The 19,231-nt window shown below is 49.7% G+C and overlaps 33 non-coding genes across 33 annotated transcripts; all 33 read left to right on the top strand.

The window, feature by feature from the left end:
• Window positions 1-167: 167 nt before the first annotated feature.
• Trnas-uga (transfer RNA serine (anticodon UGA)) lies at window positions 168-249 on the top strand. Its single transcript has one exon. It is a non-coding gene; the product is annotated as a tRNA-Ser (tRNA).
• A 580-nt stretch (window positions 250-829) lies between these two features.
• On the top strand, window positions 830-902 carry Trnaf-gaa (transfer RNA phenylalanine (anticodon GAA)). Its single transcript has one exon. It is a non-coding gene; the product is annotated as a tRNA-Phe (tRNA).
• A 540-nt stretch (window positions 903-1,442) lies between these two features.
• Window positions 1,443-1,515, top strand: Trnak-uuu (transfer RNA lysine (anticodon UUU)). Its single transcript has one exon. It is a non-coding gene; the product is annotated as a tRNA-Lys (tRNA).
• A 138-nt stretch (window positions 1,516-1,653) lies between these two features.
• Window positions 1,654-1,735, top strand: Trnas-cga (transfer RNA serine (anticodon CGA)). Its single transcript has one exon. It is a non-coding gene; the product is annotated as a tRNA-Ser (tRNA).
• A 740-nt stretch (window positions 1,736-2,475) lies between these two features.
• Trnas-uga (transfer RNA serine (anticodon UGA)) lies at window positions 2,476-2,557 on the top strand. Its single transcript has one exon. It is a non-coding gene; the product is annotated as a tRNA-Ser (tRNA).
• Window positions 2,558-3,137: 580 nt separating this feature from the next.
• Window positions 3,138-3,210, top strand: Trnaf-gaa (transfer RNA phenylalanine (anticodon GAA)). The gene has a single exon. It is a non-coding gene; the product is annotated as a tRNA-Phe (tRNA).
• Window positions 3,211-3,750: 540 nt separating this feature from the next.
• On the top strand, window positions 3,751-3,823 carry Trnak-uuu (transfer RNA lysine (anticodon UUU)). The gene has a single exon. It is a non-coding gene; the product is annotated as a tRNA-Lys (tRNA).
• A 138-nt stretch (window positions 3,824-3,961) lies between these two features.
• Window positions 3,962-4,043, top strand: Trnas-cga (transfer RNA serine (anticodon CGA)). Its single transcript has one exon. It is a non-coding gene; the product is annotated as a tRNA-Ser (tRNA).
• A 740-nt stretch (window positions 4,044-4,783) lies between these two features.
• Window positions 4,784-4,865, top strand: Trnas-uga (transfer RNA serine (anticodon UGA)). Its single transcript has one exon. It is a non-coding gene; the product is annotated as a tRNA-Ser (tRNA).
• Window positions 4,866-5,445: 580 nt separating this feature from the next.
• On the top strand, window positions 5,446-5,518 carry Trnaf-gaa (transfer RNA phenylalanine (anticodon GAA)). The gene has a single exon. It is a non-coding gene; the product is annotated as a tRNA-Phe (tRNA).
• Window positions 5,519-6,058: 540 nt separating this feature from the next.
• Window positions 6,059-6,131, top strand: Trnak-uuu (transfer RNA lysine (anticodon UUU)). Its single transcript has one exon. It is a non-coding gene; the product is annotated as a tRNA-Lys (tRNA).
• A 138-nt stretch (window positions 6,132-6,269) lies between these two features.
• On the top strand, window positions 6,270-6,351 carry Trnas-cga (transfer RNA serine (anticodon CGA)). The gene has a single exon. It is a non-coding gene; the product is annotated as a tRNA-Ser (tRNA).
• Window positions 6,352-7,091: 740 nt separating this feature from the next.
• Window positions 7,092-7,173, top strand: Trnas-uga (transfer RNA serine (anticodon UGA)). Its single transcript has one exon. It is a non-coding gene; the product is annotated as a tRNA-Ser (tRNA).
• A 580-nt stretch (window positions 7,174-7,753) lies between these two features.
• Trnaf-gaa (transfer RNA phenylalanine (anticodon GAA)) lies at window positions 7,754-7,826 on the top strand. Its single transcript has one exon. It is a non-coding gene; the product is annotated as a tRNA-Phe (tRNA).
• A 540-nt stretch (window positions 7,827-8,366) lies between these two features.
• Window positions 8,367-8,439, top strand: Trnak-uuu (transfer RNA lysine (anticodon UUU)). The gene has a single exon. It is a non-coding gene; the product is annotated as a tRNA-Lys (tRNA).
• Window positions 8,440-8,577: 138 nt separating this feature from the next.
• Window positions 8,578-8,659, top strand: Trnas-cga (transfer RNA serine (anticodon CGA)). Its single transcript has one exon. It is a non-coding gene; the product is annotated as a tRNA-Ser (tRNA).
• A 740-nt stretch (window positions 8,660-9,399) lies between these two features.
• Trnas-uga (transfer RNA serine (anticodon UGA)) lies at window positions 9,400-9,481 on the top strand. Its single transcript has one exon. It is a non-coding gene; the product is annotated as a tRNA-Ser (tRNA).
• A 580-nt stretch (window positions 9,482-10,061) lies between these two features.
• On the top strand, window positions 10,062-10,134 carry Trnaf-gaa (transfer RNA phenylalanine (anticodon GAA)). The gene has a single exon. It is a non-coding gene; the product is annotated as a tRNA-Phe (tRNA).
• A 540-nt stretch (window positions 10,135-10,674) lies between these two features.
• Trnak-uuu (transfer RNA lysine (anticodon UUU)) lies at window positions 10,675-10,747 on the top strand. The gene has a single exon. It is a non-coding gene; the product is annotated as a tRNA-Lys (tRNA).
• A 138-nt stretch (window positions 10,748-10,885) lies between these two features.
• Window positions 10,886-10,967, top strand: Trnas-cga (transfer RNA serine (anticodon CGA)). The gene has a single exon. It is a non-coding gene; the product is annotated as a tRNA-Ser (tRNA).
• Window positions 10,968-11,707: 740 nt separating this feature from the next.
• Window positions 11,708-11,789, top strand: Trnas-uga (transfer RNA serine (anticodon UGA)). The gene has a single exon. It is a non-coding gene; the product is annotated as a tRNA-Ser (tRNA).
• A 580-nt stretch (window positions 11,790-12,369) lies between these two features.
• Window positions 12,370-12,442, top strand: Trnaf-gaa (transfer RNA phenylalanine (anticodon GAA)). Its single transcript has one exon. It is a non-coding gene; the product is annotated as a tRNA-Phe (tRNA).
• Window positions 12,443-12,982: 540 nt separating this feature from the next.
• Window positions 12,983-13,055, top strand: Trnak-uuu (transfer RNA lysine (anticodon UUU)). The gene has a single exon. It is a non-coding gene; the product is annotated as a tRNA-Lys (tRNA).
• Window positions 13,056-13,193: 138 nt separating this feature from the next.
• Trnas-cga (transfer RNA serine (anticodon CGA)) lies at window positions 13,194-13,275 on the top strand. The gene has a single exon. It is a non-coding gene; the product is annotated as a tRNA-Ser (tRNA).
• Window positions 13,276-14,015: 740 nt separating this feature from the next.
• Window positions 14,016-14,097, top strand: Trnas-uga (transfer RNA serine (anticodon UGA)). Its single transcript has one exon. It is a non-coding gene; the product is annotated as a tRNA-Ser (tRNA).
• Window positions 14,098-14,677: 580 nt separating this feature from the next.
• Window positions 14,678-14,750, top strand: Trnaf-gaa (transfer RNA phenylalanine (anticodon GAA)). The gene has a single exon. It is a non-coding gene; the product is annotated as a tRNA-Phe (tRNA).
• A 540-nt stretch (window positions 14,751-15,290) lies between these two features.
• On the top strand, window positions 15,291-15,363 carry Trnak-uuu (transfer RNA lysine (anticodon UUU)). The gene has a single exon. It is a non-coding gene; the product is annotated as a tRNA-Lys (tRNA).
• Window positions 15,364-15,501: 138 nt separating this feature from the next.
• Window positions 15,502-15,583, top strand: Trnas-cga (transfer RNA serine (anticodon CGA)). The gene has a single exon. It is a non-coding gene; the product is annotated as a tRNA-Ser (tRNA).
• A 740-nt stretch (window positions 15,584-16,323) lies between these two features.
• Trnas-uga (transfer RNA serine (anticodon UGA)) lies at window positions 16,324-16,405 on the top strand. Its single transcript has one exon. It is a non-coding gene; the product is annotated as a tRNA-Ser (tRNA).
• Window positions 16,406-16,985: 580 nt separating this feature from the next.
• Trnaf-gaa (transfer RNA phenylalanine (anticodon GAA)) lies at window positions 16,986-17,058 on the top strand. The gene has a single exon. It is a non-coding gene; the product is annotated as a tRNA-Phe (tRNA).
• A 540-nt stretch (window positions 17,059-17,598) lies between these two features.
• On the top strand, window positions 17,599-17,671 carry Trnak-uuu (transfer RNA lysine (anticodon UUU)). Its single transcript has one exon. It is a non-coding gene; the product is annotated as a tRNA-Lys (tRNA).
• A 138-nt stretch (window positions 17,672-17,809) lies between these two features.
• Trnas-cga (transfer RNA serine (anticodon CGA)) lies at window positions 17,810-17,891 on the top strand. Its single transcript has one exon. It is a non-coding gene; the product is annotated as a tRNA-Ser (tRNA).
• A 740-nt stretch (window positions 17,892-18,631) lies between these two features.
• Trnas-uga (transfer RNA serine (anticodon UGA)) lies at window positions 18,632-18,713 on the top strand. Its single transcript has one exon. It is a non-coding gene; the product is annotated as a tRNA-Ser (tRNA).
• The last annotated feature ends 518 nt before the right edge of the window (window positions 18,714-19,231 follow it).

The raw sequence follows: 19,231 nt of genomic DNA, 5'->3' as shown, positions 1-19,231 counted from the left end.
CGAAAATTAATACACCTGGGTTCAAGTCCCTGTCTGGGCGAAAATTAATACACTTTCGTAACGGCTAATGGAAACCGTACAGGAAAGAGTGAGGCCACGCCGTTTTCTGCCACCAGATTGCTTCTAAAGATGGCGGTTTCAGTTGTCGGGAGTCGCTTCCGCCACCGGCAGTCGTGGCCGAGTGGTTAAGGCGTCTGACTTGAAATCAGATTCCCTCTGGGAGCGTAGGTTCGAGTCCTGCCGACTGCGAAAATTTTCTCGCTCTCAAATGGCGGACGTTCAGCTGCATCCTAGCAGTTGCGTCACTACTAAACACGTGGGTCACCAGCAATGTGCAGTGCTATTTGATCCAGGGCGCAGCGCTACAGTCGCGCCCACAAGCTGCAGCTCATCTCCGCGTCTCGCAGGCGTCCACCAGGTGTTAGTACAAGTGTCGCCTCACTGGGCAGTGCAGATGTGTCCATTTTAGCTTGCAGACGATGACGTGTGAGCTAACGCAAGTCGAATGTTTTACCGTGTGTATCTGCTAGATACTGCCTCTCATACGGTGGAGAGACTCACTCCTTCTTGTGTCTCGTTCTCCGCACACGAGTTGCCCCTGGCATCGATATAGCACGGGTTTTCTAGCGTCAGCGAAGTCAATATTACACGAATCGAGTCGACATGTTTGCTTGTTACGATGACGGAAGAAGAAGAAATGTGTGTGTAACTTCACTGCATCGGCTGCTCGCCTTTCAGCGCCCCTGTGTCTTATCAGACGAAGGTGACTGTGAAATTGGCAACGAGGCAGAGGTTAATGAACACATGCAAATGACAACCTTCACCGTCAGCCGAAATAGCTCAGTTGGGAGAGCGTTAGACTGAAGATCTAAAGGTCCCTGGTTCGATCCCGGGTTTCGGCAGGGATTCGTTTTGATGCGACGCCAATGGAATTACTCTGCGTTTGTGATAATGCAACTACCGCTGACAACAAAAATGACTCTCTCCTGTAGCTGTTCTGGTTGTCTAGTGCATGCCATAAGAGGAACTCACTAGACAACTAACTCCCCTAGAAGCAAAAGAATTAAAAATATCCTACCGACTGCATTCCTGTTTCTGTGTCAGGTGGTGAAGAACGTCTTCAACGGAACCGTGAAATGAGCGAAAGCGTGGGAAACATTGCATTCGAAATGCTTGTGAAATTTCCAATTGCCCAGTGAGTGTCGACAAAACACGTAAATTCTCTGCTCCAACGTATGAGACGTAACAACTGGGGCAATTTGTTGTTGCATCATGTGCCAGCAGTCTTCGATAGTGTGTTACGAGCTTAGCGCGATAAGTTTGTAGACAGCATTTAGGCGACGTTTTATTTGTTAACGGCCCCATACAGCGATTGCACAACAGTAAAGGACATGAGTCAATGTATAGTTGTGCGTCGTGGGAGGTTTTGCAGCCTCGTGTGAGCCCGGATAGCTCAGTCGGTAGAGCATTAGGCTTTTAACCTAAGGGCCCAGGTTTCAAGTCCCTGTCCAGGCGGAAATTTTAATACTTTGGTAGCGATTCGTCTGGTAGCGGTGGAGACGCTACAGAAAATAATGCAGCTACGCCGTTTTCTGACACCACAGTGCTTTAAACGGTAGCAGTTGCATGTGTCCGGAGAACACCGCGCTAACGGCAGTCGTGGCCGAGTGGTTAAGGCGTCTGACTCGAAATCAGATTCCCTCTGGGAGCGTAGGTTCGAATCCTACCGGCTGCGTGCGATTTTGCGTAAAGAGGAGCAAACATTTTCGCACACATGTGACATGTGTGGGCGAATGCGGGTGCAAACCAGTGACGCCATTCTCAACAAGACGAAAATTTCCGTTTTAAGAATACTGAGTTTTCGCGACGACCGCTGCTTACTCTGGCTATCGGTTCACCTCACACTGACACTGACGCTGGGACTGCAGAAAGCCGTCGCTGAGATCGTGAGTACACAGATGTGCTCGAAAGTGATGGACAGAGCGAACATCTCATTTTCTTTTTAAGAATCGCAATTTCAATCACTCGAGTGCGGCAAAAGCAGTGGTGCAGCGTTTCTTTTCTTAAGATCTCGCAGCTGCTTGGAGGTATGTCCATCGTTTTAAGACGACAGAAAACTAGCGTCAGCGGTGCGTCAGTGGGAAGTCGGTGAAGTCGCCATTGGAGCCGTAAGCCAGTAATTACGACATGCGAATCACTCGCACACCACGCAGCTGTACGATAATGCTCTTGCGTGGGTCCGCATAGCTGAGTCGGTAGAGCGTTAGGTTTTCAACCAAAGGGTCCTGGGTTCAAGTCCCTGTCTGGGCGAAAATTAATACACCTGGGTTCAAGTCCCTGTCTGGGCGAAAATTAATACACTTTCGTAACGGCTAATGGAAACCGTACAGGAAAGAGTGAGGCCACGCCGTTTTCTGCCACCAGATTGCTTCTAAAGATGGCGGTTTCAGTTGTCGGGAGTCGCTTCCGCCACCGGCAGTCGTGGCCGAGTGGTTAAGGCGTCTGACTTGAAATCAGATTCCCTCTGGGAGCGTAGGTTCGAGTCCTGCCGACTGCGAAAATTTTCTCGCTCTCAAATGGCGGACGTTCAGCTGCATCCTAGCAGTTGCGTCACTACTAAACACGTGGGTCACCAGCAATGTGCAGTGCTATTTGATCCAGGGCGCAGCGCTACAGTCGCGCCCACAAGCTGCAGCTCATCTCCGCGTCTCGCAGGCGTCCACCAGGTGTTAGTACAAGTGTCGCCTCACTGGGCAGTGCAGATGTGTCCATTTTAGCTTGCAGACGATGACGTGTGAGCTAACGCAAGTCGAATGTTTTACCGTGTGTATCTGCTAGATACTGCCTCTCATACGGTGGAGAGACTCACTCCTTCTTGTGTCTCGTTCTCCGCACACGAGTTGCCCCTGGCATCGATATAGCACGGGTTTTCTAGCGTCAGCGAAGTCAATATTACACGAATCGAGTCGACATGTTTGCTTGTTACGATGACGGAAGAAGAAGAAATGTGTGTGTAACTTCACTGCATCGGCTGCTCGCCTTTCAGCGCCCCTGTGTCTTATCAGACGAAGGTGACTGTGAAATTGGCAACGAGGCAGAGGTTAATGAACACATGCAAATGACAACCTTCAACGTCAGCCGAAATAGCTCAGTTGGGAGAGCGTTAGACTGAAGATCTAAAGGTCCCTGGTTCGATCCCGGGTTTCGGCAGGGATTCGTTTTGATGCGACGCCAATGGAATTACTCTGCGTTTGTGATAATGCAACTACCGCTGACAACAAAAATGACTCTCTCCTGTAGCTGTTCTGGTTGTCTAGTGCATGCCATAAGAGGAACTCACTAGACAACTAACTCCCCTAGAAGCAAAAGAATTAAAAATATCCTACCGACTGCATTCCTGTTTCTGTGTCAGGTGGTGAAGAACGTCTTCAACGGAACCGTGAAATGAGCGAAAGCGTGGGAAACATTGCATTCGAAATGCTTGTGAAATTTCCAATTGCCCAGTGAGTGTCGACAAAACACGTAAATTCTCTGCTCCAACGTATGAGACGTAACAACTGGGGCAATTTGTTGTTGCATCATGTGCCAGCAGTCTTCGATAGTGTGTTACGAGCTTAGCGCGATAAGTTTGTAGACAGCATTTAGGCGACGTTTTATTTGTTAACGGCCCCATACAGCGATTGCACAACAGTAAAGGACATGAGTCAATGTATAGTTGTGCGTCGTTGGAGGTTTTGCAGCCTCGTGTGAGCCCGGATAGCTCAGTCGGTAGAGCATTAGGCTTTTAACCTAAGGGCCCAGGTTTCAAGTCCCTGTCCAGGCGGAAATTTTAATACTTTGGTAGCGATTCGTCTGGTAGCGGTGGAGACGCTACAGAAAATAATGCAGCTACGCCGTTTTCTGACACCACAGTGCTTTAAACGGTAGCAGTTGCATGTGTCCGGAGAACACCGCGCTAACGGCAGTCGTGGCCGAGTGGTTAAGGCGTCTGACTCGAAATCAGATTCCCTCTGGGAGCGTAGGTTCGAATCCTACCGGCTGCGTGCGATTTTGCGTAAAGAGGAGCAAACATTTTCGCACACATGTGACATGTGTGGGCGAATGCGGGTGCAAACCAGTGACGCCATTCTCAACAAGACGAAAATTTCCGTTTTAAGAATACTGAGTTTTCGCGACGACCGCTGCTTACTCTGGCTATCGGTTCACCTCACACTGACACTGACGCTGGGACTGCAGAAAGCCGTCGCTGAGATCGTGAGTACACAGATGTGCTCGAAAGTGATGGACAGAGCGAACATCTCATTTTCTTTTTAAGAATCGCAATTTCAATCACTCGAGTGCGGCAAAAGCAGTGGTGCAGCGTTTCTTTTCTTAAGATCTCGCAGCTGCTTGGAGGTATGTCCATCGTTTTAAGACGACAGAAAACTAGCGTCAGCGGTGCGTCAGTGGGAAGTCGGTGAAGTCGCCATTGGAGCCGTAAGCCAGTAATTACGACATGCGAATCACTCGCACACCACGCAGCTGTACGATAATGCTCTTGCGTGGGTCCGCATAGCTGAGTCGGTAGAGCGTTAGGTTTTCAACCAAAGGGTCCTGGGTTCAAGTCCCTGTCTGGGCGAAAATTAATACACCTGGGTTCAAGTCCCTGTCTGGGCGAAAATTAATACACTTTCGTAACGGCTAATGGAAACCGTACAGGAAAGAGTGAGGCCACGCCGTTTTCTGCCACCAGATTGCTTCTAAAGATGGCGGTTTCAGTTGTCGGGAGTCGCTTCCGCCACCGGCAGTCGTGGCCGAGTGGTTAAGGCGTCTGACTTGAAATCAGATTCCCTCTGGGAGCGTAGGTTCGAGTCCTGCCGACTGCGAAAATTTTCTCGCTCTCAAATGGCGGACGTTCAGCTGCATCCTAGCAGTTGCGTCACTACTAAACACGTGGGTCACCAGCAATGTGCAGTGCTATTTGATCCAGGGCGCAGCGCTACAGTCGCGCCCACAAGCTGCAGCTCATCTCCGCGTCTCGCAGGCGTCCACCAGGTGTTAGTACAAGTGTCGCCTCACTGGGCAGTGCAGATGTGTCCATTTTAGCTTGCAGACGATGACGTGTGAGATAACGCAAGTCGACTGTTTTACCGTGTGTATCTGCTAGATACTGCCTCTCATACGGTGGAGAGACTCACTCCTTCTTGTGTCTCGTTCTCCGCACACGAGTTGCCCCTGGCATCGATATAGCACGGGTTTTCTAGCGTCAGCGAAGTCAATATTACACGAATCGAGTCGACATGTTTGCTTGTTACGATGACGGAAGAAGAAGAAATGTGTGTGTAACTTCACTGCATCGGCTGCTCGCCTTTCAGCGCCCCTGTGTCTTATCAGACGAAGGTGACTGTGAAATTGGCAACGAGGCAGAGGTTAATGAACACATGCAAATGACAACCTTCAACGTCAGCCGAAATAGCTCAGTTGGGAGAGCGTTAGAGTGAAGATCTAAAGGTCCCTGGTTCGATCCCGGGTTTCGGCAGGGATTCGTTTTGATGCGACGCCAATGGAATTACTCTGCGTTTGTGATAATGCAACTACCGCTGACAACAAAAATGACTCTCTCCTGTAGCTGTTCTGGTTGTCTAGTGCATGCCATAAGAGGAACTCACTAGACAACTAACTCCCCTAGAAGCAAAAGAATTAAAAATATCCTACCGACTGCATTCCTGTTTCTGTGTCAGGTGGTGAAGAACGTCTTCAACGGAACCGTGAAATGAGCGAAAGCGTGGGAAACATTGCATTCGAAATGCTTGTGAAATTTCCAATTGCCCAGTGAGTGTCGACAAAACACGTAAATTCTCTGCTCCAACGTATGAGACGTAACAACTGGGGCAATTTGTTGTTGCATCATGTGCCAGCAGTCTTCGATAGTGTGTTACGAGCTTAGCGCGATAAGTTTGTAGACAGCATTTAGGCGACGTTTTATTTGTTAACGGCCCCATACAGCGATTGCACAACAGTAAAGGACATGAGTCAATGTATAGTTGTGCGTCGTGGGAGGTTTTGCAGCCTCGTGTGAGCCCGGATAGCTCAGTCGGTAGAGCATTAGGCTTTTAACCTAAGGGCCCAGGTTTCAAGTCCCTGTCCAGGCGGAAATTTTAATACTTTGGTAGCGATTCGTCTGGTAGCGGTGGAGACGCTACAGAAAATAATGCAGCTACGCCGTTTTCTGACACCACAGTGCTTTAAACGGTAGCAGTTGCATGTGTCCGGAGAACACCGCGCTAACGGCAGTCGTGGCCGAGTGGTTAAGGCGTCTGACTCGAAATCAGATTCCCTCTGGGAGCGTAGGTTCGAATCCTACCGGCTGCGTGCGATTTTGCGTAAAGAGGAGCAAACATTTTCGCACACATGTGACATGTGTGGGCGAATGCGGGTGCAAACCAGTGACGCCATTCTCAACAAGACGAAAATTTCCGTTTTAAGAATACTGAGTTTTCGCGACGACCGCTGCTTACTCTGGCTATCGGTTCACCTCACACTGACACTGACGCTGGGACTGCAGAAAGCCGTCGCTGAGATCGTGAGTACACAGATGTGCTCGAAAGTGATGGACAGAGCGAACATCTCATTTTCTTTTTAAGAATCGCAATTTCAATCACTCGAGTGCGGCAAAAGCAGTGGTGCAGCGTTTCTTTTCTTAAGATCTCGCAGCTGCTTGGAGGTATGTCCATCGTTTTAAGACGACAGAAAACTAGCGTCAGCGGTGCGTCAGTGGGAAGTCGGTGAAGTCGCCATTGGAGCCGTAAGCCAGTAATTACGACATGCGAATCACTCGCACACCACGCAGCTGTACGATAATGCTCTTGCGTGGGTCCGCATAGCTGAGTCGGTAGAGCGTTAGGTTTTCAACCAAAGGGTCCTGGGTTCAAGTCCCTGTCTGGGCGAAAATTAATACACCTGGGTTCAAGTCCCTGTCTGGGCGAAAATTAATACACTTTCGTAACGGCTAATGGAAACCGTACAGGAAAGAGTGAGGCCACGCCGTTTTCTGCCACCAGATTGCTTCTAAAGATGGCGGTTTCAGTTGTCGGGAGTCGCTTCCGCCACCGGCAGTCGTGGCCGAGTGGTTAAGGCGTCTGACTTGAAATCAGATTCCCTCTGGGAGCGTAGGTTCGAGTCCTGCCGACTGCGAAAATTTTCTCGCTCTCAAATGGCGGACGTTCAGCTGCATCCTAGCAGTTGCGTCACTACTAAACACGTGGGTCACCAGCAATGTGCAGTGCTATTTGATCCAGGGCGCAGCGCTACAGTCGCGCCCACAAGCTGCAGCTCATCTCCGCGTCTCGCAGGCGTCCACCAGGTGTTAGTACAAGTGTCGCCTCACTGGGCAGTGCAGATGTGTCCATTTTAGCTTGCAGACGATGACGTGTGAGATAACGCAAGTCGACTGTTTTACCGTGTGTATCTGCTAGATACTGCCTCTCATACGGTGGAGAGACTCACTCCTTCTTGTGTCTCGTTCTCCGCACACGAGTTGCCCCTGGCATCGATATAGCACGGGTTTTCTAGCGTCAGCGAAGTCAATATTACACGAATCGAGTCGACATGTTTGCTTGTTACGATGACGGAAGAAGAAGAAATGTGTGTGTAACTTCACTGCATCGGCTGCTCGCCTTTCAGCGCCCCTGTGTCTTATCAGACGAAGGTGACTGTGAAATTGGCAACGAGGCAGAGGTTAATGAACACATGCAAATGACAACCTTCAACGTCAGCCGAAATAGCTCAGTTGGGAGAGCGTTAGAGTGAAGATCTAAAGGTCCCTGGTTCGATCCCGGGTTTCGGCAGGGATTCGTTTTGATGCGACGCCAATGGAATTACTCTGCGTTTGTGATAATGCAACTACCGCTGACAACAAAAATGACTCTCTCCTGTAGCTGTTCTGGTTGTCTAGTGCATGCCATAAGAGGAACTCACTAGACAACTAACTCCCCTAGAAGCAAAAGAATTAAAAATATCCTACCGACTGCATTCCTGTTTCTGTGTCAGGTGGTGAAGAACGTCTTCAACGGAACCGTGAAATGAGCGAAAGCGTGGGAAACATTGCATTCGAAATGCTTGTGAAATTTCCAATTGCCCAGTGAGTGTCGACAAAACACGTAAATTCTCTGCTCCAACGTATGAGACGTAACAACTGGGGCAATTTGTTGTTGCATCATGTGCCAGCAGTCTTCGATAGTGTGTTACGAGCTTAGCGCGATAAGTTTGTAGACAGCATTTAGGCGACGTTTTATTTGTTAACGGCCCCATACAGCGATTGCACAACAGTAAAGGACATGAGTCAATGTATAGTTGTGCGTCGTGGGAGGTTTTGCAGCCTCGTGTGAGCCCGGATAGCTCAGTCGGTAGAGCATTAGGCTTTTAACCTAAGGGCCCAGGTTTCAAGTCCCTGTCCAGGCGGAAATTTTAATACTTTGGTAGCGATTCGTCTGGTAGCGGTGGAGACGCTACAGAAAATAATGCAGCTACGCCGTTTTCTGACACCACAGTGCTTTAAACGGTAGCAGTTGCATGTGTCCGGAGAACACCGCGCTAACGGCAGTCGTGGCCGAGTGGTTAAGGCGTCTGACTCGAAATCAGATTCCCTCTGGGAGCGTAGGTTCGAATCCTACCGGCTGCGTGCGATTTTGCGTAAAGAGGAGCAAACATTTTCGCACACATGTGACATGTGTGGGCGAATGCGGGTGCAAACCAGTGACGCCATTCTCAACAAGACGAAAATTTCCGTTTTAAGAATACTGAGTTTTCGCGACGACCGCTGCTTACTCTGGCTATCGGTTCACCTCACACTGACACTGACGCTGGGACTGCAGAAAGCCGTCGCTGAGATCGTGAGTACACAGATGTGCTCGAAAGTGATGGACAGAGCGAACATCTCATTTTCTTTTTAAGAATCGCAATTTCAATCACTCGAGTGCGGCAAAAGCAGTGGTGCAGCGTTTCTTTTCTTAAGATCTCGCAGCTGCTTGGAGGTATGTCCATCGTTTTAAGACGACAGAAAACTAGCGTCAGCGGTGCGTCAGTGGGAAGTCGGTGAAGTCGCCATTGGAGCCGTAAGCCAGTAATTACGACATGCGAATCACTCGCACACCACGCAGCTGTACGATAATGCTCTTGCGTGGGTCCGCATAGCTGAGTCGGTAGAGCGTTAGGTTTTCAACCAAAGGGTCCTGGGTTCAAGTCCCTGTCTGGGCGAAAATTAATACACCTGGGTTCAAGTCCCTGTCTGGGCGAAAATTAATACACTTTCGTAACGGCTAATGGAAACCGTACAGGAAAGAGTGAGGCCACGCCGTTTTCTGCCACCAGATTGCTTCTAAAGATGGCGGTTTCAGTTGTCGGGAGTCGCTTCCGCCACCGGCAGTCGTGGCCGAGTGGTTAAGGCGTCTGACTTGAAATCAGATTCCCTCTGGGAGCGTAGGTTCGAGTCCTGCCGACTGCGAAAATTTTCTCGCTCTCAAATGGCGGACGTTCAGCTGCATCCTAGCAGTTGCGTCACTACTAAACACGTGGGTCACCAGCAATGTGCAGTGCTATTTGATCCAGGGCGCAGCGCTACAGTCGCGCCCACAAGCTGCAGCTCATCTCCGCGTCTCGCAGGCGTCCACCAGGTGTTAGTACAAGTGTCGCCTCACTGGGCAGTGCAGATGTGTCCATTTTAGCTTGCAGACGATGACGTGTGAGCTAACGCAAGTCGAATGTTTTACCGTGTGTATCTGCTAGATACTGCCTCTCATACGGTGGAGAGACTCACTCCTTCTTGTGTCTCGTTCTCCGCACACGAGTTGCCCCTGGCATCGATATAGCACGGGTTTTCTAGCGTCAGCGAAGTCAATATTACACGAATCGAGTCGACATGTTTGCTTGTTACGATGACGGAAGAAGAAGAAATGTGTGTGTAACTTCACTGCATCGGCTGCTCGCCTTTCAGCGCCCCTGTGTCTTATCAGACGAAGGTGACTGTGAAATTGGCAACGAGGCAGAGGTTAATGAACACATGCAAATGACAACCTTCAACGTCAGCCGAAATAGCTCAGTTGGGAGAGCGTTAGACTGAAGATCTAAAGGTCCCTGGTTCGATCCCGGGTTTCGGCAGGGATTCGTTTTGATGCGACGCCAATGGAATTACTCTGCGTTTGTGATAATGCAACTACCGCTGACAACAAAAATGACTCTCTCCTGTAGCTGTTCTGGTTGTCTAGTGCATGCCATAAGAGGAACTCACTAGACAACTAACTCCCCTAGAAGCAAAAGAATTAAAAATATCCTACCGACTGCATTCCTGTTTCTGTGTCAGGTGGTGAAGAACGTCTTCAACGGAACCGTGAAATGAGCGAAAGCGTGGGAAACATTGCATTCGAAATGCTTGTGAAATTTCCAATTGCCCAGTGAGTGTCGACAAAACACGTAAATTCTCTGCTCCAACGTATGAGACGTAACAACTGGGGCAATTTGTTGTTGCATCATGTGCCAGCAGTCTTCGATAGTGTGTTACGAGCTTAGCGCGATAAGTTTGTAGACAGCATTTAGGCGACGTTTTATTTGTTAACGGCCCCATACAGCGATTGCACAACAGTAAAGGACATGAGTCAATGTATAGTTGTGCGTCGTGGGAGGTTTTGCAGCCTCGTGTGAGCCCGGATAGCTCAGTCGGTAGAGCATTAGGCTTTTAACCTAAGGGCCCAGGTTTCAAGTCCCTGTCCAGGCGGAAATTTTAATACTTTGGTAGCGATTCGTCTGGTAGCGGTGGAGACGCTACAGAAAATAATGCAGCTACGCCGTTTTCTGACACCACAGTGCTTTAAACGGTAGCAGTTGCATGTGTCCGGAGAACACCGCGCTAACGGCAGTCGTGGCCGAGTGGTTAAGGCGTCTGACTCGAAATCAGATTCCCTCTGGGAGCGTAGGTTCGAATCCTACCGGCTGCGTGCGATTTTGCGTAAAGAGGAGCAAACATTTTCGCACACATGTGACATGTGTGGGCGAATGCGGGTGCAAACCAGTGACGCCATTCTCAACAAGACGAAAATTTCCGTTTTAAGAATACTGAGTTTTCGCGACGACCGCTGCTTACTCTGGCTATCGGTTCACCTCACACTGACACTGACGCTGGGACTGCAGAAAGCCGTCGCTGAGATCGTGAGTACACAGATGTGCTCGAAAGTGATGGACAGAGCGAACATCTCATTTTCTTTTTAAGAATCGCAATTTCAATCACTCGAGTGCGGCAAAAGCAGTGGTGCAGCGTTTCTTTTCTTAAGATCTCGCAGCTGCTTGGAGGTATGTCCATCGTTTTAAGACGACAGAAAACTAGCGTCAGCGGTGCGTCAGTGGGAAGTCGGTGAAGTCGCCATTGGAGCCGTAAGCCAGTAATTACGACATGCGAATCACTCGCACACCACGCAGCTGTACGATAATGCTCTTGCGTGGGTCCGCATAGCTGAGTCGGTAGAGCGTTAGGTTTTCAACCAAAGGGTCCTGGGTTCAAGTCCCTGTCTGGGCGAAAATTAATACACCTGGGTTCAAGTCCCTGTCTGGGCGAAAATTAATACACTTTCGTAACGGCTAATGGAAACCGTACAGGAAAGAGTGAGGCCACGCCGTTTTCTGCCACCAGATTGCTTCTAAAGATGGCGGTTTCAGTTGTCGGGAGTCGCTTCCGCCACCGGCAGTCGTGGCCGAGTGGTTAAGGCGTCTGACTTGAAATCAGATTCCCTCTGGGAGCGTAGGTTCGAGTCCTGCCGACTGCGAAAATTTTCTCGCTCTCAAATGGCGGACGTTCAGCTGCATCCTAGCAGTTGCGTCACTACTAAACACGTGGGTCACCAGCAATGTGCAGTGCTATTTGATCCAGGGCGCAGCGCTACAGTCGCGCCCACAAGCTGCAGCTCATCTCCGCGTCTCGCAGGCGTCCACCAGGTGTTAGTACAAGTGTCGCCTCACTGGGCAGTGCAGATGTGTCCATTTTAGCTTGCAGACGATGACGTGTGAGATAACGCAAGTCGACTGTTTTACCGTGTGTATCTGCTAGATACTGCCTCTCATACGGTGGAGAGACTCACTCCTTCTTGTGTCTCGTTCTCCGCACACGAGTTGCCCCTGGCATCGATATAGCACGGGTTTTCTAGCGTCAGCGAAGTCAATATTACACGAATCGAGTCGACATGTTTGCTTGTTACGATGACGGAAGAAGAAGAAATGTGTGTGTAACTTCACTGCATCGGCTGCTCGCCTTTCAGCGCCCCTGTGTCTTATCAGACGAAGGTGACTGTGAAATTGGCAACGAGGCAGAGGTTAATGAACACATGCAAATGACAACCTTCAACGTCAGCCGAAATAGCTCAGTTGGGAGAGCGTTAGAGTGAAGATCTAAAGGTCCCTGGTTCGATCCCGGGTTTCGGCAGGGATTCGTTTTGATGCGACGCCAATGGAATTACTCTGCGTTTGTGATAATGCAACTACCGCTGACAACAAAAATGACTCTCTCCTGTAGCTGTTCTGGTTGTCTAGTGCATGCCATAAGAGGAACTCACTAGACAACTAACTCCCCTAGAAGCAAAAGAATTAAAAATATCCTACCGACTGCATTCCTGTTTCTGTGTCAGGTGGTGAAGAACGTCTTCAACGGAACCGTGAAATGAGCGAAAGCGTGGGAAACATTGCATTCGAAATGCTTGTGAAATTTCCAATTGCCCAGTGAGTGTCGACAAAACACGTAAATTCTCTGCTCCAACGTATGAGACGTAACAACTGGGGCAATTTGTTGTTGCATCATGTGCCAGCAGTCTTCGATAGTGTGTTACGAGCTTAGCGCGATAAGTTTGTAGACAGCATTTAGGCGACGTTTTATTTGTTAACGGCCCCATACAGCGATTGCACAACAGTAAAGGACATGAGTCAATGTATAGTTGTGCGTCGTGGGAGGTTTTGCAGCCTCGTGTGAGCCCGGATAGCTCAGTCGGTAGAGCATTAGGCTTTTAACCTAAGGGCCCAGGTTTCAAGTCCCTGTCCAGGCGGAAATTTTAATACTTTGGTAGCGATTCGTCTGGTAGCGGTGGAGACGCTACAGAAAATAATGCAGCTACGCCGTTTTCTGACACCACAGTGCTTTAAACGGTAGCAGTTGCATGTGTCCGGAGAACACCGCGCTAACGGCAGTCGTGGCCGAGTGGTTAAGGCGTCTGACTCGAAATCAGATTCCCTCTGGGAGCGTAGGTTCGAATCCTACCGGCTGCGTGCGATTTTGCGTAAAGAGGAGCAAACATTTTCGCACACATGTGACATGTGTGGGCGAATGCGGGTGCAAACCAGTGACGCCATTCTCAACAAGACGAAAATTTCCGTTTTAAGAATACTGAGTTTTCGCGACGACCGCTGCTTACTCTGGCTATCGGTTCACCTCACACTGACACTGACGCTGGGACTGCAGAAAGCCGTCGCTGAGATCGTGAGTACACAGATGTGCTCGAAAGTGATGGACAGAGCGAACATCTCATTTTCTTTTTAAGAATCGCAATTTCAATCACTCGAGTGCGGCAAAAGCAGTGGTGCAGCGTTTCTTTTCTTAAGATCTCGCAGCTGCTTGGAGGTATGTCCATCGTTTTAAGACGACAGAAAACTAGCGTCAGCGGTGCGTCAGTGGGAAGTCGGTGAAGTCGCCATTGGAGCCGTAAGCCAGTAATTACGACATGCGAATCACTCGCACACCACGCAGCTGTACGATAATGCTCTTGCGTGGGTCCGCATAGCTGAGTCGGTAGAGCGTTAGGTTTTCAACCAAAGGGTCCTGGGTTCAAGTCCCTGTCTGGGCGAAAATTAATACACCTGGGTTCAAGTCCCTGTCTGGGCGAAAATTAATACACTTTCGTAACGGCTAATGGAAACCGTACAGGAAAGAGTGAGGCCACGCCGTTTTCTGCCACCAGATTGCTTCTAAAGATGGCGGTTTCAGTTGTCGGGAGTCGCTTCCGCCACCGGCAGTCGTGGCCGAGTGGTTAAGGCGTCTGACTTGAAATCAGATTCCCTCTGGGAGCGTAGGTTCGAGTCCTGCCGACTGCGAAAATTTTCTCGCTCTCAAATGGCGGACGTTCAGCTGCATCCTAGCAGTTGCGTCACTACTAAACACGTGGGTCACCAGCAATGTGCAGTGCTATTTGATCCAGGGCGCAGCGCTACAGTCGCGCCCACAAGCTGCAGCTCATCTCCGCGTCTCGCAGGCGTCCACCAGGTGTTAGTACAAGTGTCGCCTCACTGGGCAGTGCAGATGTGTCCATTTTAGCTTGCAGACGATGACGTGTGAGCTAACGCAAGTCGAATGTTTTACCGTGTGTATCTGCTAGATACTGCCTCTCATACGGTGGAGAGACTCACTCCTTCTTGTGTCTCGTTCTCCGCACACGAGTTGCCCCTGGCATCGATATAGCACGGGTTTTCTAGCGTCAGCGAAGTCAATATTACACGAATCGAGTCGACATGTTTGCTTGTTACGATGACGGAAGAAGAAGAAATGTGTGTGTAACTTCACTGCATCGGCTGCTCGCCTTTCAGCGCCCCTGTGTCTTATCAGACGAAGGTGACTGTGAAATTGGCAACGAGGCAGAGGTTAATGAACACATGCAAATGACAACCTTCAACGTCAGCCGAAATAGCTCAGTTGGGAGAGCGTTAGAGTGAAGATCTAAAGGTCCCTGGTTCGATCCCGGGTTTCGGCAGGGATTCGTTTTGATGCGACGCCAATGGAATTACTCTGCGTTTGTGATAATGCAACTACCGCTGACAACAAAAATGACTCTCTCCTGTAGCTGTTCTGGTTGTCTAGTGCATGCCATAAGAGGAACTCACTAGACAACTAACTCCCCTAGAAGCAAAAGAATTAAAAATATCCTACCGACTGCATTCCTGTTTCTGTGTCAGGTGGTGAAGAACGTCTTCAACGGAACCGTGAAATGAGCGAAAGCGTGGGAAACATTGCATTCGAAATGCTTGTGAAATTTCCAATTGCCCAGTGAGTGTCGACAAAACACGTAAATTCTCTGCTCCAACGTATGAGACGTAACAACTGGGGCAATTTGTTGTTGCATCATGTGCCAGCAGTCTTCGATAGTGTGTTACGAGCTTAGCGCGATAAGTTTGTAGACAGCATTTAGGCGACGTTTTATTTGTTAACGGCCCCATACAGCGATTGCACAACAGTAAAGGACATGAGTCAATGTATAGTTGTGCGTCGTTGGAGGTTTTGCAGCCTCGTGTGAGCCCGGATAGCTCAGTCGGTAGAGCATTAGGCTTTTAACCTAAGGGCCCAGGTTTCAAGTCCCTGTCCAGGCGGAAATTTTAATACTTTGGTAGCGATTCGTCTGGTAGCGGTGGAGACGCTACAGAAAATAATGCAGCTACGCCGTTTTCTGACACCACAGTGCTTTAAACGGTAGCAGTTGCATGTGTCCGGAGAACACCGCGCTAACGGCAGTCGTGGCCGAGTGGTTAAGGCGTCTGACTCGAAATCAGATTCCCTCTGGGAGCGTAGGTTCGAATCCTACCGGCTGCGTGCGATTTTGCGTAAAGAGGAGCAAACATTTTCGCACACATGTGACATGTGTGGGCGAATGCGGGTGCAAACCAGTGACGCCATTCTCAACAAGACGAAAATTTCCGTTTTAAGAATACTGAGTTTTCGCGACGACCGCTGCTTACTCTGGCTATCGGTTCACCTCACACTGACACTGACGCTGGGACTGCAGAAAGCCGTCGCTGAGATCGTGAGTACACAGATGTGCTCGAAAGTGATGGACAGAGCGAACATCTCATTTTCTTTTTAAGAATCGCAATTTCAATCACTCGAGTGCGGCAAAAGCAGTGGTGCAGCGTTTCTTTTCTTAAGATCTCGCAGCTGCTTGGAGGTATGTCCATCGTTTTAAGACGACAGAAAACTAGCGTCAGCGGTGCGTCAGTGGGAAGTCGGTGAAGTCGCCATTGGAGCCGTAAGCCAGTAATTACGACATGCGAATCACTCGCACACCACGCAGCTGTACGATAATGCTCTTGCGTGGGTCCGCATAGCTGAGTCGGTAGAGCGTTAGGTTTTCAACCAAAGGGTCCTGGGTTCAAGTCCCTGTCTGGGCGAAAATTAATACACCTGGGTTCAAGTCCCTGTCTGGGCGAAAATTAATACACTTTCGTAACGGCTAATGGAAACCGTACAGGAAAGAGTGAGGCCACGCCGTTTTCTGCCACCAGATTGCTTCTAAAGATGGCGGTTTCAGTTGTCGGGAGTCGCTTCCGCCACCGGCAGTCGTGGCCGAGTGGTTAAGGCGTCTGACTTGAAATCAGATTCCCTCTGGGAGCGTAGGTTCGAGTCCTGCCGACTGCGAAAATTTTCTCGCTCTCAAATGGCGGACGTTCAGCTGCATCCTAGCAGTTGCGTCACTACTAAACACGTGGGTCACCAGCAATGTGCAGTGCTATTTGATCCAGGGCGCAGCGCTACAGTCGCGCCCACAAGCTGCAGCTCATCTCCGCGTCTCGCAGGCGTCCACCAGGTGTTAGTACAAGTGTCGCCTCACTGGGCAGTGCAGATGTGTCCATTTTAGCTTGCAGACGATGACGTGTGAGCTAACGCAAGTCGAATGTTTTACCGTGTGTATCTGCTAGATACTGCCTCTCATACGGTGGAGAGACTCACTCCTTCTTGTGTCTCGTTCTCCGCACACGAGTTGCCCCTGGCATCGATATAGCACGGGTTTTCTAGCGTCAGCGAAGTCAATATTACACGAATCGAGTCGACATGTTTGCTTGTTACGATGACGGAAGAAGAAGAAATGTGTGTGTAACTTCACTGCATCGGCTGCTCGCCTTTCAGCGCCCCTGTGTCTTATCAGACGAAGGTGACTGTGAAATTGGCAACGAGGCAGAGGTTAATGAACACATGCAAATGACAACCTTCAACGTCAGCCGAAATAGCTCAGTTGGGAGAGCGTTAGACTGAAGATCTAAAGGTCCCTGGTTCGATCCCGGGTTTCGGCAGGGATTCGTTTTGATGCGACGCCAATGGAATTACTCTGCGTTTGTGATAATGCAACTACCGCTGACAACAAAAATGACTCTCTCCTGTAGCTGTTCTGGTTGTCTAGTGCATGCCATAAGAGGAACTCACTAGACAACTAACTCCCCTAGAAGCAAAAGAATTAAAAATATCCTACCGACTGCATTCCTGTTTCTGTGTCAGGTGGTGAAGAACGTCTTCAACGGAACCGTGAAATGAGCGAAAGCGTGGGAAACATTGCATTCGAAATGCTTGTGAAATTTCCAATTGCCCAGTGAGTGTCGACAAAACACGTAAATTCTCTGCTCCAACGTATGAGACGTAACAACTGGGGCAATTTGTTGTTGCATCATGTGCCAGCAGTCTTCGATAGTGTGTTACGAGCTTAGCGCGATAAGTTTGTAGACAGCATTTAGGCGACGTTTTATTTGTTAACGGCCCCATACAGCGATTGCACAACAGTAAAGGACATGAGTCAATGTATAGTTGTGCGTCGTGGGAGGTTTTGCAGCCTCGTGTGAGCCCGGATAGCTCAGTCGGTAGAGCATTAGGCTTTTAACCTAAGGGCCCAGGTTTCAAGTCCCTGTCCAGGCGGAAATTTTAATACTTTGGTAGCGATTCGTCTGGTAGCGGTGGAGACGCTACAGAAAATAATGCAGCTACGCCGTTTTCTGACACCACAGTGCTTTAAACGGTAGCAGTTGCATGTGTCCGGAGAACACCGCGCTAACGGCAGTCGTGGCCGAGTGGTTAAGGCGTCTGACTCGAAATCAGATTCCCTCTGGGAGCGTAGGTTCGAATCCTACCGGCTGCGTGCGATTTTGCGTAAAGAGGAGCAAACATTTTCGCACACATGTGACATGTGTGGGCGAATGCGGGTGCAAACCAGTGACGCCATTCTCAACAAGACGAAAATTTCCGTTTTAAGAATACTGAGTTTTCGCGACGACCGCTGCTTACTCTGGCTATCGGTTCACCTCACACTGACACTGACGCTGGGACTGCAGAAAGCCGTCGCTGAGATCGTGAGTACACAGATGTGCTCGAAAGTGATGGACAGAGCGAACATCTCATTTTCTTTTTAAGAATCGCAATTTCAATCACTCGAGTGCGGCAAAAGCAGTGGTGCAGCGTTTCTTTTCTTAAGATCTCGCAGCTGCTTGGAGGTATGTCCATCGTTTTAAGACGACAGAAAACTAGCGTCAGCGGTGCGTCAGTGGGAAGTCGGTGAAGTCGCCATTGGAGCCGTAAGCCAGTAATTACGACATGCGAATCACTCGCACACCACGCAGCTGTACGATAATGCTCTTGCGTGGGTCCGCATAGCTGAGTCGGTAGAGCGTTAGGTTTTCAACCAAAGGGTCCTGGGTTCAAGTCCCTGTCTGGGCGAAAATTAATACACCTGGGTTCAAGTCCCTGTCTGGGCGAAAATTAATACACTTTCGTAACGGCTAATGGAAACCGTACAGGAAAGAGTGAGGCCACGCCGTTTTCTGCCACCAGATTGCTTCTAAAGATGGCGGTTTCAGTTGTCGGGAGTCGCTTCCGCCACCGGCAGTCGTGGCCGAGTGGTTAAGGCGTCTGACTTGAAATCAGATTCCCTCTGGGAGCGTAGGTTCGAGTCCTGCCGACTGCGAAAATTTTCTCGCTCTCAAATGGCGGACGTTCAGCTGCATCCTAGCAGTTGCGTCACTACTAAACACGTGGGTCACCAGCAATGTGCAGTGCTATTTGATCCAGGGCGCAGCGCTACAGTCGCGCCCACAAGCTGCAGCTCATCTCCGCGTCTCGCAGGCGTCCACCAGGTGTTAGTACAAGTGTCGCCTCACTGGGCAGTGCAGATGTGTCCATTTTAGCTTGCAGACGATGACGTGTGAGCTAACGCAAGTCGAATGTTTTACCGTGTGTATCTGCTAGATACTGCCTCTCATACGGTGGAGAGACTCACTCCTTCTTGTGTCTCGTTCTCCGCACACGAGTTGCCCCTGGCATCGATATAGCACGGGTTTTCTAGCGTCAGCGAAGTCAATATTACACGAATCGAGTCGACATGTTTGCTTGTTACGATGACGGAAGAAGAAGAAATGTGTGTGTAACTTCACTGCATCGGCTGCTCGCCTTTCAGCGCCCCTGTGTCTTATCAGACGAAGGTGA

This window comes from Schistocerca serialis, chromosome 4 (genome assembly GCF_023864345.2).
Source record: "Schistocerca serialis cubense isolate TAMUIC-IGC-003099 chromosome 4, iqSchSeri2.2, whole genome shotgun sequence".
Taxonomy (NCBI): Eukaryota; Metazoa; Arthropoda; class Insecta; order Orthoptera; family Acrididae; genus Schistocerca; species Schistocerca serialis.
The sequence above is the reverse complement of the archived record's forward strand: the minus strand, read 5'-3'. Positions and strand labels throughout refer to the sequence as shown.